The sequence below is a fragment of the Giraffa tippelskirchi genome, chromosome 4 (assembly GCF_054371585.1).
Source record: "Giraffa tippelskirchi isolate mGirTip1 chromosome 4, T2T-mGirTip1v1.2.pri, whole genome shotgun sequence".
Taxonomy (NCBI): domain Eukaryota; kingdom Metazoa; phylum Chordata; class Mammalia; order Artiodactyla; family Giraffidae; genus Giraffa; species Giraffa tippelskirchi.
Window position 1 is genome coordinate 106,651,955 of NC_137278.1, and position 15,140 is coordinate 106,667,094.

A 15,140-nucleotide genomic window follows, 5' to 3' on the forward strand; every position below is an offset into this window, starting at 1 on the left:
ATAATAAGGCACAAGCTGACCTCAGTTACATCTGGCTGGGGGACGGCTTTGCTTTAAGCCATAGATCTCCATGAGCACAGCAGCTCTCCTCACTGAGGTTTGATGTAATGGCTTCTCTATGTGTTTATTCTAATGTTGAGCCTGAGGAAATAGTTGCTACCAGGGGAAGCCCCTCCCTTCTTCTGGTGGTGGCAGAGATGCAAAGGAGCAAGTGGAAATACACATAGGGAATTAGCAATTGTCACTTCTCTTATGTTGGCCAATACAAAACACATGTTTGAACCTAAAGTCAAGCAGTAGAAAAGTATATTCTGTACCGTTTCCCAGAAGGAAATGCAAAGTTGCATGGCAAAGGTAATGAGAAAGAAGGGTGAAAAGTTAGGACCAGTTATTCAAATTATCACAAACAGAGAAACATTGTACATTGGGGATTCTTACACATCACTACAGAAATAGAATTCCAGAATTATTATGCTTGACTGAATTTTAAAATTTAAATTGATGCCCAGAGTTACAATAGACCTGATATCACATAATGGATGTTCAGGTTGTATTTTATGAAAAGAAGCCTGACAATAAATCTGTATGCTAAAGTTTTTTAGGAATAAACATAGTTACATTTACTTATTTAAGGAGAAGCTATCAAATGTAGGGAAATGATAAAGGTTAGGAAAGTAAAAGTGGTGCTATGCTTAAATATATGTCTACATTTATGTTTACAAATTTCTCTAAAATATATTTACTTGATTTACTTGGTCTCCCTCTTATCCACACAACCAAACTGCTTTAACATGAAATAAATGCTTATATCTATATTTACTTGCAGGAAGGAATATCCAGAAATATAAATTTCTTCAATGTGGTCCAAACAAAACCCTCCACTTCTTGAAATTATACATTGATGTATTAACCTGATCTTCACCCAGAATCCTAGTGTTATAGCCTCATGTGTCATGCTAGTTGAGATTGACATCTTTACAACCTATTGAAACTTCTTTATTTAGGCACTTTGAAAAAAAAAACAACAATTTAAAGTACCAAAAGAGAAACACTTGTTCCTCTATCTGGAGTATTTTAAAAAGACCATGCAAGTAGCTCACTAGAAATGTACACATAAGGCACTCAAAATACTCATCTATCATATTCTCTGGGTCTTTATTTCTAACACCAGAATCATATAATTTATAGTGATTTCTTGACTGTTGTATCTGAATCTAAGATGAAAATAATTTAGCTGAAGTGCCTCTTAATCACCAGTGATTAGGATCTCCAGAAAAGAAAGTTTTAATCATTTTGCCAAGAAAAGAATAGCATCCAGCAGAGATGCTGAGGACAAAGGGAATATGGAAGGAGTATTGTAGTAAGGAAGCTGTGAACAAGATCTGTAGCCTTATGCATTGAAAAGTGGGTGTTTTATTATTATATTCTATCTTGTTCTCTCTCCTGTGTATGTGTTCATATGCTTGTGTGTGTACTTAATATTAACCAATTACCCTTCCCTTTTTCCCCATTTCTATTTTCTATAAAGGGTTGGTCGTTAATGTTAAAATGTAACATAGATTTGCTGCTGCTACTGTTGTTTAGTCGCTAAGTCATGTCCAACTCTTTGCAACCTCATGGACTGTAACCTGCCAGGCTCCTCTGTCCATGGAATTCTCCAGGCAAGAATACTGGAGTGGGTAAACATTCCCTTCTCCAAGAGACCTTCCCAACCCAGGGATCAAACCAGGATATCCTGAATTGTAGGGAGATTCTTTACCATCTGAGCCATTAAGGAAACCCATTATCTCCAGAAGTTTGCTCAAACTCATGTCTACTGAGTTGGTGATGATATCTAACCATCTCATCCTCTGCTGCCCCCTTCTCCTTTTGTTTTCAGCCTTTCCCCAAATCAGGGTCTTTTCCAGTGAATTGTCTCTGTATCAGGTGGCCAAAGTATTGGAGCTTCAGATTCAGCATCAGTCCTTCCAATGAATATTCAGGATTAATTTCCTTTAGGATTGATTGGTTTGATCTCCTTACAGTCCAAGGGACTCTCAAGAGTCTTCTCCAGCATCATAATTTTAAGGCATCAATTCTTTGGCACTCAGCCTTCTTTATGGTTCAACCCTCCCATCAATATGTGACTACCAGAAAAACCATAGCTTTGACTCTATGGACCTTTGTCAGCAAAGTGATGTCTCTGCTTTTTAATATGCTTGGTCATAGCTTTCCTTCTAAGGAGCAAACATCTTTTAATTTCATGGCTAGTCACCATCTGTAGTGATTTTGGAGCCCAAGAAAATAAAAGATATGACACTGCTTCCACTTTTTCCCCTTCTATTTGCCATGAAGTGATAGGACTGGATTCCATGACCTTAGTTTTTTTAATGTTGAGTTTCAAGCCAGCTTTTTCACTCTCGTCTTTTACCTTCATCAAGAAGCTCTTTAATTCCTCTTTACTTTCTGCCACTAGAATAGTATCTGCATATGTGAGGTTGATATTTCTCGAAGCAATCTTGATTCCAGCTTGTGATTCATCCAGTCTGGCATTTCACATGATATACTCTGCATATAAGCTAAATAAGCAGTGTGACAATATATAGCCTTGTCATATTCCTTTCCCAAGTTTGAACCAATCAGTTATTCCATGTCTGGTTCTAACTGTTGTTTTCTGACCCAAATACAGGTTTCGCAGGATTCTGGTGTGGTGGCATGTTATTCTCCTCTCTTTAAGAATTTTCCACTTTGTTGTAATCCATACAGTCAAATGCTTTAGCGTAGTTAATGAAGCAAAATTTTTATGGAATTTGGAGGTTGCACCCAAGTACTGCATTTTGGACTCTTTTGTTGATTATGAGGGCTACTCCATTTGTTATTTTAAGGGATTCTTGCTGCACTAGTAGATATAATGGTCATCTGAATTACAATTTCCCATTCCTGTCCATTTTAGTTCACCAATTCCTAAGATGTTGATGTTCATTCTTGCCATCTCCTGTTTGACTATATCTAGTTAACTTTGACTCATGGACCTAACATTTCAGATTCCTATGAAATATTATTCTTTACAGCATCAAACATTACTTTCACCACCAGAACCATTTACACCTGATTATTGTTTCCACTTTGGCCCAGCTGCTTCATTCTTTCTGGAGCTGTTAGTAATTGCCCTCCACTCTTTCCCAGTACCCTACTGGACACCTCTGATTGGGAGGCTCACTTTTCAGTGTCATATCTTTTTGCCTTTTCATACTGTCCATGGATTTTTCAGGCAAGAATAAGGTAGGTTGCCATTTCCTTCTCCAGCGGATCATGTTTTGTCAGAACACTTCATTATGACTCATCTCTCTCTAGTGGCCCTGCTGGGCATGGCTCATAGTTTCATTGAGTTACACAAGCCCATTGGCCACCAAAAGGCTGTGATCCATGAAGGGGATAACATAGTTTACAAAAATTAAACAGCACCTAGATATTGAAAGAGTAAATAATGATATTTAGAGACTTTCAGTATTGGAGAACAGTAAGCAGATTTTCATTTGTTCATAGGACTTGAAACATTATGTATGAAACAGACATGATTTTGTATTTCTTTTTTTTTTAATTTGCACTTTTAAATTTGAATGGGAGGCCTATGAAAACTTACATTCAGATTCAGTAGATTAGGTGTAGATACTAAGATCCTCATTTTTGACATCAGTGTTACAGACAATAACAATGTTCTTGCTCTAAAGACAACACTTGAGCAGCAAGACTGTAAAAGCTACTTTCTAAGAAAAGTATTTAATAAACAAGCAACAAAATATACATTTTAAAAGCAATTTATGGGTAGGGAAAGGTTTAACTTTCTTTTGAATCTATTTTGAGCCCTCCTTCTTTAATTTTTCAGTTTCAGAAATATGCTTTTTTCTATGCGAGATTAAGGTAAGTTTTTTCCCCAGATGATTTTGTAATGATCGCTTAGAGTATATGCAGTTTAGAAAAATAGTGAAACAGATAGAAATATTTATGAGCAGGCATATGACTGATGCTTATAAATATAAATATGTATGTATAGAATAACATTTCAATCAGCTGATAACAACCCTTAAAAAGGGTGGTGCATGTTTTTATTGATTTTCTTAACTTTTTATTTTGTATTGGAATATAACCAAATAACAATGTTGCAATAGTTTCAGGTAAATAGTAAATGGACTCAGACATACATATACATGTATCTGTTCAGTTCAGTCGCTCAGTTGAGTCTGACTCTTTGCGACCCCATGAACCGGAGCACGCCAGGCTTCTCTGTCCATCACCAACACCCAGAGTCCACCCAAAACCATGTCCATCGAGTTGGTGATGTCATCCAACCATCTCATCGTCTGTCATCCCCTTCTCCTCCTGCCTCCAATCTTTCCCAGCATCAGGGTCTTTTCAAATGAGTCAGCTCTTCGCATCAGGTGGCCAAAGTATTGGAGTTTGAGCTTCATCATCAGTCCTTCCAATGAACACTCAGGACTGATCTCCTTTAGGATGGACTGGTTGGATCTCCATGCAGTCCAAGGGACTCTCAAGAGTCTTCTCCAACACCACAGCTCAAATGCATCAATTCTTCGGCACACAGCTTTCTTCACCATCCAACTCTCATGTCCATACATGACCACTGGAAAAACCATAGCCTTGACTAGACGGACCTTTGTTGGCAAAGTAATGTCTATGCTTTTTAATATGCTGTCTAGGTTGGTCATAACTTTCTTTCCAAGGGGTAAATGTCTTTTAATTTCATGGCTGCAATCACCATCTGCAATGATTTTGGAGCCCAGAAAAATAAAGCCAGCCACTGTTTCTGTTTCCCTATCTATCTGCCATGAAGTGATGGGATCGAATGCCATGATCTTAGCTTTCTGAATGTTAGCTTTAAGCCAACTTTTTCACTCTCTTCTTTCACTTTCATCAACAGGCTTTTTAGTTCTTGTTCACTTTCTGCAATAAGGGTTGTGTCATCTGCATATCTGAGGTTATTGATATTTCTCCCGGGAGTCTTGATTCCAGCTTGTGCTTCATCCAGCCCAGCGTTTCTCATGATATGCCCTGCATATAAGTTAAATAAGCAGAGTGACAAGATACAGCCTTGACGTACTCCTTTTCCTATTTGGAACCAGTCTTTTGTTCCATGTCCGGTTCTAACTGTTGCTTCCTGACCTGCATACAGGTTTCTCAAGAGGCAGGTCAGATGGTCTGCTATTCCCATCTCTTTCAGAATTTTCCACAGTTTATTGTGATCCACACAGTCAAATGCTTTGGCATAGTCAATAAAGCAGAAATAGATGTTTTTCTGGGACTCTCTTGCTTTTTCGATGATCCAGCAGATGTTGGCAATTTGATCTCAGGTTCCTCTGCCTTTCTAAAACCAGCATGAGCATCTGGAAGTTCATGGTTCATGTATTGCTGAAGCCTGGCTTGGAGAATTTTAAGCATTACTTTACTAGCGTGTGAGATGAGTGCAATTATGGAGTAGTTTGAGCATTCTTTGGCATTACCTTTCTTGAGGATTGGAATGAAAACTGACCTTTTCCAGTCCTGTGGCCACTGCTGAGTTTTCCAGATTTGCTGGCATATCGAGTGCAACACTTTCACAGCATCATCTTTCAGGATTTGAAATAGCTCAACTGGAATTACATCACCTCTACTATCTTTGTTCATAGTGATTCTTCCTAAGGCCCAATAACTTCACATTCCAGGATGTCTGGCTCTAGGTGAGTGATCACACCATCGTGATTATCTGTGTCATGAAGATCTTTTTTGTACAGTTCTTCTGTGTATTCTTGCCACCTCTCCTTAATATCTTCTGCTTCTGTTAGGTCCATACCATTTCTGTCCTTTATCGAGCCCATCTTTGCATGAAATATTCCCTTGGTATCTCTAATTTTCTTGAAGAGATCTCTAGTATTTATCATTCTATTGTTTTCCTCTATTTCTTTGCACTGATCTCTGAGGAAGGCTTTCTTATCTCTCCTTGCTATTCTTTGGAACTCTGCATTCAAATGGGTATATCTTTTCTTTTCTCGTTTGCTTTTCACTTCCCATCCTTTCACAGCTGTTTGTAAGGCCTCCTCAGACAGCCATTTTGCATTTTTGCATTTCTTTTTCTTGAGGATGGTCTTGATTGCTGTCTCCTGTACAATGTCATGAACCTCCATCCATAGTTCATCAGGCATTCTGTCTATCAGATCTAGTCCTTTAAATCTATTTCTCACTTCCACTGTATAAACATAAGGGATTTGACTTAGGTCACATCTGAATGGTCTAGTGGTTTTCTCTAATTTATTCAATTTCAGTCTGAATTTGGCAATAAGGAGTTCATGATCTGAGCCACAGTCTGCTCTCGGTCTGGTTTTTGCTGACTGTATAGAGCTTCTCCATCTTTGACTGAATAGAATATAATCAATCTGATTTCAGTGTCGACTGTCTGGTGATGTCCATGTGTAGAGTCTTCTCTTGTCTTGTTAGAAGAGGGTGTTTGCTATGACCAGTGCGTTCTCTTGCCAGAATTCTAATAGCCTTTGCCCTGCTTCATTCTGTACTCCAAGGCCATATTTGCCTGTTATTCCAGGTGTTTATTGACTTCCTACTTTTGTATTCCAGTCCCCTATAATGAAAAGGACATCTTTTTGGGGTGTTAGTTCTAGAAGGCCTTGTAGGTCTTCATAGAACCGTTCAACTTCAGCTTCTTCGACATTACTGGCCAGGGCATAGACTTGAATTACCTTGATATTAGTTTGCCTTGGAAACATACAGAGATCATTCTGTCATTTTTGAGATTGCATCCAAGTACTGCATTTTCGACTCTTTTGTTGACTATGATGGCTACTCCATTTCTTCTAAGGGATTCCTGCCCACAGTAGTAGATATAATGGTCATCTGAGTTAAATTTACCCATTCTGTTCCATCATAGTTCACTGACTCCTAGAATGTCAGTGTTCACACTTCTCGTCTCCTGTTTGACCACTTCCAATTTGCCTTGATTCATGGACCTAACATTCCAGGTTCCTATGCAATATTGCTCTTTACAGCATCGAATCTTGCTTCTATCACCAGTCCCATTCACAACTGGGTGTTGTTTTTGCTTTGGCTCCATCCCTTCATTCTTTCTTTAGTTATTTCTCCACTGATCTCCAGTAGCTTAATGGGCACCTACCAATCTGGGGAGTTCATCTTTCAGTGTCCTATCTTTTTGCCTTTTGATGCTGTTCATGGGGTTCTCAAGGCAAGAATACTGAAGTGGTTTGCCATGCCCTTCTCCAGTGGACCACATTCTGTCAGACCTCTCCACCTTGACCCGTCCGACTTGGGTGGCCCCACACAGCATGGCTTACTTTCCTTGAGTTAGACAAGGCTGTGGTCCATGTGATCACATTGGCTAGTTGTCCATGACTGTATTTTCATTCTGTCTTCCCCCTGATCCCTTCTCTCAGTGCCTACTGTCTTACCTATGTTTCTCTTACCTTGGATGCAGGGTCTCTCTTCACTGCTGCTCCGGCAAGGCGCAGCCACAGCCCCTTACCTTGGACGCGGGGTAGCTCCTCTTGGCCACCGCCCCTGACCTCCGGCCTGAGGTAGCTCCTCTTGGCCGCGTTCGTGCTCCATCACAGCCGCAGTGCTCTTGCGCTGTCATTCTCCCCCAAACTCCCCTCTCATCCATGCTAGGATGCAGCACATTTTTAATCACAGGTGAGCTGTAAGCTATAAAGGTAAATATAAATTAAATAGAAAAAAAAGTTAATAATCCCTGAAAAAGGGAGAGAACCCACACACACATACACTTTTTTAACAGCATTTACTTTAGAAAATTTGTAATTGTGAATCCTTTTTCTACTCCCTTTGAAATGAATATAAATGTGTTTAAAGGTGAAATAAGCCTCGACAGTTTCACGACTAAGAAATGTTTCCTGAGGATATGAAATCATCTCTTTGAAGTGGAATCAATCAAGGAAGAGAGCATGTCCATCTCCCTCTTTCCTGGTGTGATAGGGGTCCCAGTTTCAGCTGGCCCTGACTCCAAGTGGCAAACCTACCTCTGATCATAAAGGTGTTAAGTGGTTTTTTTTTTTTGGACAAAGGCAATTAGCAAACATAAGTGGATGCTCCAATTGACAAGTGATCTTAGGATGAACTGTATATGGAAAATGGTGATGTCAAGTCCTTTACTTGAAGATTAGCAATTAGTTATTATGATTTGAAATTTCTTTATAGAATTGCCTATAAAATGTATTGCATCTTGCATTTTTATTCAATAATAATTTTTGTAAATCTTCTAACTTTTGGATAGGTTTTCTGGATTAGGAGGAGTCTTTATTTTTAACCCTATTTCTGCCAGTAATCCTTAAAGGGACAATGGAAGGCAAGTCTGGCTTGTGTCACTTCCTGGGACTTCTCCCCAGTTTAACTCTAGCATTAAACTCCATGGAACAAGAATGGACTTTAAAGAAGACTTTACTTTCCCTGCAAAAAAAAAAAAAAAAAAAGCCAAATTGAGCAGAACAACCACAGACCAAAAGCCTAGTCTGCTTGCCTTTCACCTTAAAGCCCAAACTTAAAATCATAAAATGTTTGAACTCTAGTAATAGAAAAAATCAATCCTAAATACATCAGTAACAATAGAAAGAAAATAGACAAGTTCCGTAAGAGCATTTGTTAGATGCTAAAGTCAACAGACTTGAATTTCTTGCCCTTAGCCTGTCTTATGTCATATATAGTTAAAAGAACATTCAAAGAAAGATTCTGAGATTTTCCTTATTTATTAAAATGAGAGAAGAAAGTAACTGGACTTTAAAGATCTTTTGGAATTTTCCTACATCCACCTCTGGAATTAGATTATTCCAAACCAACATTATAAATGGAGCTATGAGGGGGGAGAATTGAGAGAAGAATGGGAAGTCTTGCTAGGATGACAAAAAAAGAGAAAAATGAGATAGTTTTCAAAGAAAAAGATATACAGAAGTCAGGCAGTATAGGAACTACAAATGGGCATATGAAAAGGAACACAGGATCCATGTAGTTGAAGAAATTGGAAAGGAAAGCAGGGTACCAAGTGCCAGGAAGCCCCTGATTTGAAGTCTCTATTAATTACACTCATGAAAAAAATCCCCAGAAAATGTTCAGTTTCAAATGAATTATTCATATTGTTAAACAATATGGCTTTTTACTATGGACTTTTTTCTCTGCCTAGAAATACCACTCCTTAGCACTTCATTTTGTTCAAGTGCTAAGGTGTCACTTCCTGTTTGATCCTTGATTGACTCATAGCTATTACTGCATACAGCACACTACACTTTAAAAAAAAATAATAAACTATTTGGAATTATATATAGTATCTTGTAATGACCTATAGTGGAAAAGAATCTGAAAAAGAATTTGAATACGAATCACTTTGCTGCACATCTGAAACACTGCAAATCACTTATACCTCAATTAAAATCTTTAATGCAAAAATGTAGCTCATTTGGCACTAAGCAGATATATTCAATAAATGTCACTTTAAAAACTAGACAGAATGTAAATTGGGTAGTAAATTCATGTATAACTTATTTTCACTATAGTTTTTTTTTTTTTTAATCTTACGTTAAGAAGATGTTGAAAGTCATAAATTCTCTCCAGGAAAACAAACAAACAAACATGCTAATACGTTTGTATATACATCCAACTTTGAATACAAGTGTTAAAAATAGCAGAGTATCTCAATGTCAGCACTACTGACATTCTTTGTCTGGTTCATTGAAGACTGTTTAGCAGCATTCTAAATCCTCTATTTACTGGATTCCAGGACCCACAATGACAATAAAAGTGTCTTCAGACATCGCCAAATGTCTCCTCTGTGGCAAAATTGCTCCAACTTGAGAATTTCAAAAGATAACCTCACTGGACCACAACTAGAAAAGTCTGCATTGTACGAAAACTGATTTCAAAATAATATTACTTGGAGGTCCATTTCAATAAAGTGTGACTGGGAAAGGAAAGAGATGACAAAAAGACAAAATGATTATGCATAAAAATAAATTTATTAAACACAGTAGACATTGGGTAAATGTTAAAAATACGTTTATTGCAGTTTTTCTAGGATTCAGGGAAGTTTTTAGTTGCTAATCTGATATAACAATTTGTTATTTGTTTCTACCCTGTATTTAATTTACAAATTAGAATTCAAAAGTATATTTTTAAATTATTACTTGAAAAAATGTAATGACATTAAATTAGTACAGAAATTGCCTATAAAACCAGAAACACAACTTATACAGCTCTTTGCTAGTTACTCAGTCATTGATTCACATTACAAAGTCCCTTCAAAATACATAAATATGCAAATTATCATTGAGGAGGCACCCTTATTTGTAGGGCAGTTGGAGCTACAAGGAAGTCCTGTAAAGAGAAAGAAAGGCATGATCTTTGTTTTCAAATAAACCATTATCCGCTGATATTTTCAGGAACAGAGTTTAAAGTTTAGTTCTGGATCATTTTACTTTCTAAGAAAAATTGTGAGGCAGAAAGCATGTGGACGTCCCTGGTGGTCCAGTGGTTAAGAATCTGCCATACAAAGCAGGGGATGTGGGTTTGATCCCTTGTCCCATAACTAAGACACACATGCCAAAACTAAGACCAGACATAGCTGAATAAATATAAGCACCTTAGTCTCAGGAGCTCTCTTATATTAAAGTTAAAGGGCTTGCTTGACTAGACTCAAGAATAGTTCAGATGAAAGAAAAGGTGAATCATAATATCTGTGTGCAGACAATCTAACCAAATCATCTTCTCATTCTAGTTAGAACTGTGGACGCTGGAGGTGAGTAAGCTTGTATTGGAACTCTGTCCCTGTCCCTTGTAAGCTGTATGGCATGAGAAAAATCAAATAAAACCCTTCAGTCCCAGTTTTCTAATAGTATGGTAGAGATCATAGACATTTATTGAGACTATGTGCTGGGACCATAGCAATAGTCACCTATAATAGTTATCAGTAAAATGTGTTATTCGCTATGTCATGTCCAATTCTTTGTGACCCCATGGACTGTAGCCCACCAGGCTCCTCTGTCCATGGGATTCTACAGGCAAGAATATTAGAGTGGGTTGCCATTTCCTACTCCAAGTTATCAATAAAGGAACTAATATATACTGAAAGCCTACCATGTGCAATCATTTTGCTAGGACTAATAAATATAACTAATTAATTTTTTTAAATAAGTAATATAAATAATGCTAGTTTTATTGCTGCAGAAACTTAATTCTCTGTAAAAATAAGAAACATATGGCTTTTATGTTTTCAGTGAGTAATAGATCCCTGATAAACATGGTACTCAGCGTGTCAATTGTATGGATCTCTCTTAACACACTATTAGCAAACTAATGGGATACTGTTTCAGGCTTAAATATAAAATTTATAAATGATAAAGGTGACTTTTAGTTGGTGAGACAGATTTGGACATTTCTGTGTTTGCCATATGTGTACATTTCCGGTTTTATTAAGGAAGAAATTCCTAAAGATTTCCCTCCCTTGTGTCCTGTGTTTTTGTTTCTTTGTTCCTTTGAGGCCAAAGATTTGTGTTTGTTTTCTGTGTACCCCTCATTGCATCCTGCACAATGCCCTTGTTTGATTGATCTCTGGGAGTGGAGTTTAAGTGAGGTAAATTGAATTGAATTGCTTTAAGCTGAAAGCTCCTTTCAAAACTGCTTATTCCTGTGGATTCCTGGAGGATGCTGGAGTTGAAATGCTTCAGACAGCTATTTTTCATTACCATATATAAAATCACTGAGAGGTTGGCACGAAGAAATGAAAATGTCTTGACGCAAAGAGTTAATGCGATTGGCAGGCCTTGCGTTATTAGAACTAAATGTCCATCTACGGTATCTTGCTCAGTTCTAGAGCATTTGGTTTCATAGCCTGCTGCTTTCTTCGTATAGATAATTATGATTTTTAATTGAAGTGTACATCAACTTTTATGTACTGGTTTGGCCACTGACATCACAGATGTGTAGTAACTCTTCAAATGAACCTGAATTGTCACTCTTCACCCCATAAATTAAGCTGCAAAATTACTTTTTTAAAACTTCTCTCGGCTGCCACCTTGTGCTGATTTTTCAAAGTAACAAAATTCAATCTTGAAAGAAATACAAGTTTTCAACCTTATTGAGGCTAGTAATTTACATATGAATAGTAGATAATTTTGTGGTGAGGTCAATAAAGACATAAAAATAGAATTTGATCTAAAATTAGCATTTATAATTACTGTCTTTTTCCCCATTATTTCTACAAGCAGTTTGACACAATCAACTTGAGAAAAAATAAGACAATTATTACCTCAAGTCCTACAAAATAAATATGATATCATGACATTAATTAAAAACCTTTCTCTTTTGCACTGATAACTTTCTGAAAACTTTGAAATTAGATTTGACTGCTGAACAAATATTACTGTCATAAGAAATTGCATTAAAAAATTCAGAAATCCTGCCTCAAATCTGTTTTCATACCTGAAGACGCCTAAATCTAACCCAAGCTTGAATATAGTAGTGAACTCAAGCCTCATTGTCCTCAGTTTAGTGAAACCTGGCACACCAGGAAATTCCACACCTGGAGAGATGTTAGCTATTTTCATTTTCTATTGATCAGGAAATAGTCATTGTACAATTCAAACTCAGAAAGAAATTATAGATGTTTTATCTTTCAGCAAAAAAACAACCTAGATATAATCTAGATCTCTCACTGCAAAAATTTAATTTGAGGGCAAAAATTCCTAAGCAGACAGCATCAAAAACAGCAGCCTCAGGTAATCTTTTTTCCAGTCCAATTCTATATCAATTGCTTGATGTCTGCATTCTTATGGACACTCACAAGTATTCACATTTATTACGAATTCTGGGAATAATATTTTGTACCTACTATCATACAGAACAGGGATTCACTGGTGGCTCAGCTGGTAAAGAATCAGCCCGCAATGTGGGGGACCTGGGTTCGATCCCTGGGTTGGGAAGGTCCCCTGGAGAAGGGCAGGGCAACTCATACCAGTGTTCTTGCCTGGAGAAGCAAGAGTGACTTTCACTTTCACATGAGTGAGCGACTTTCATTTTTTCACTTTCATCACATAGAATAGTTTTCCATTATATTCTTTTTTTAAATCATTAGCTGTGTTATGGCCTTTGTTCTAAGGCCATAACAGTTGGAAGAAGTTCTAAGCAGTTGGAAAAGAATGCAAGACCACATCATCTGAATTATTTTTTTTTAATTTACTGAACATGTGTCTTTCATTTAGGTCTGGTCCAACTTTCTCAAGGTTTGTGCTTTAATGACTTTATGAAATCTTTTCCATTGTGCCTTTAAAGTGGTCCTGTTTTCTTAATGGAAGAAATATATTTAAATTGTCAGAGAGCCATGTTTTCTCTCTTTGCTTGTTGCCGTAGGATATGTGAGACTAGAAACTCTGTCAAAAATAGTCAGAATTTACTTGCTAGCATTCACTCTCCTGGTAAGAATAATTTTGATCAGGAGGAAAAGTGCTTTTTCATTGTCTTCTCTCACTGGCAAATAATACACTGCATTTGTGTCTTTCTTTACTGAGCCTAGAGCCTTAGATTCATTATCCAATTAATCCTCCTAACACTGCTATAAAATAAGAATGAGGAGTAAATTCCCAATCTACATATAGGGAGATTAAATGTCTTATATCATGTAACCAAGCCAGTAAAAAAGCACAGCTAAGAAAGCTGCTTAACGCTTGCCTTTATTGTGATATTGGGTCATTATTTCTCATATTACAAGAATCTCTGGATTCTAACTGAAACTAAGAATTGAGAACTAAACAAGTTTTCTTTATATATATATATACACATATATATATATTTAATTGTAACAATGTTCTCTATAATGGCCTTTTGAAAGAATAATTAGGAATATAAATGTGTTTATGTTGGCAGAACATAGTACATGGTATTTTAATGATTTATGGAATAATATCACTTTTGGTTTTCTAGTTATATAAGCTAGTTAACATTCACTAATAAATGACTATTAATATTCGCTAATAAGTGAATGTGGGACTGAAAGCATTTTTACTTTCTCTCCTTCACTTATTATGAATAAACTAATTTAGCCTGTCCTCTGTATCACATGAAGTTTATTCAGGTCAATCTCATTTTATTTAGTTATTTTAGTCATGTATTTTTGAGATTTTTTATATTCCTACAGAAACAATTCAAGGAACATAAACATTTTTGTCATTTATATTTTTAAAGAAGATTTAATTCAATCTGTAAAAAGATTGAAAAATCAAATACTAAATATCTTACCTGTTTTTTAATTTCCCATCTTTCCTTGCTGTATAAGAAAACTAACAAAATTACCATCTGCATGGTACTTTTGACTATACCCCAAAAGTTGAAATGTAAGAAATCCCTGAAGCACAAGAAGAAATCCCTGTGAAATTTCAAGCCCAAATCTGTAGGCTACAGCAGACCAGAGATTCAGATACCCTTCAGCTGCACACTTGAAATTTAGACTCCAGAAGAACACAAATTTGGATTCATTTGAGATTTTCTTTGTTTAAGTCAATAGCTAATAGATCTGAAGGAAATTTTTAAGATGTCTTTGAATTTCTTCCTTGCATAAAATAACTTTAAGAAAAATGAAAGCTGACGGTCCAAGGGCACTTGAACTACGATCAATGGTGTCCCTGCTCACTCTGGTAGATTGATGCCACCTTATGGAATTCAGGCTTCACTACATCACATGTTGAAACAGCAGCAGAAGCTTGAGTAGGGTTTAAAATTGAATGTTATTCAATAAGAAAGCATTTCAGAGTTTAAATAAAAGGCAGGGGGTTAAAGACTAAACTCTATAATAATACTTTTCTTAAAAACGTAAAGATCTTATGTTTTACACTTTCTTAATTAGATATAAGATTCATTTTCCACTGGCAATGTAAGAGTTATCTTTAAAACTAATGTGCAGTCGTATTTCAGACATTTAAAAAAGTTTGATTCTCATTAGTCCATTTCTTATTTGTGCCCTATCATTTTATTTTACCTTTAATTTCTTTGTTCCAACATTTTAGGTAGACTGCTAAGTTACTCAAATGTGGCTACAAGTAGAATAAACGAATCTATCTAATTTTTGAAAGTAGAAGTGTTAGCCACCCAGT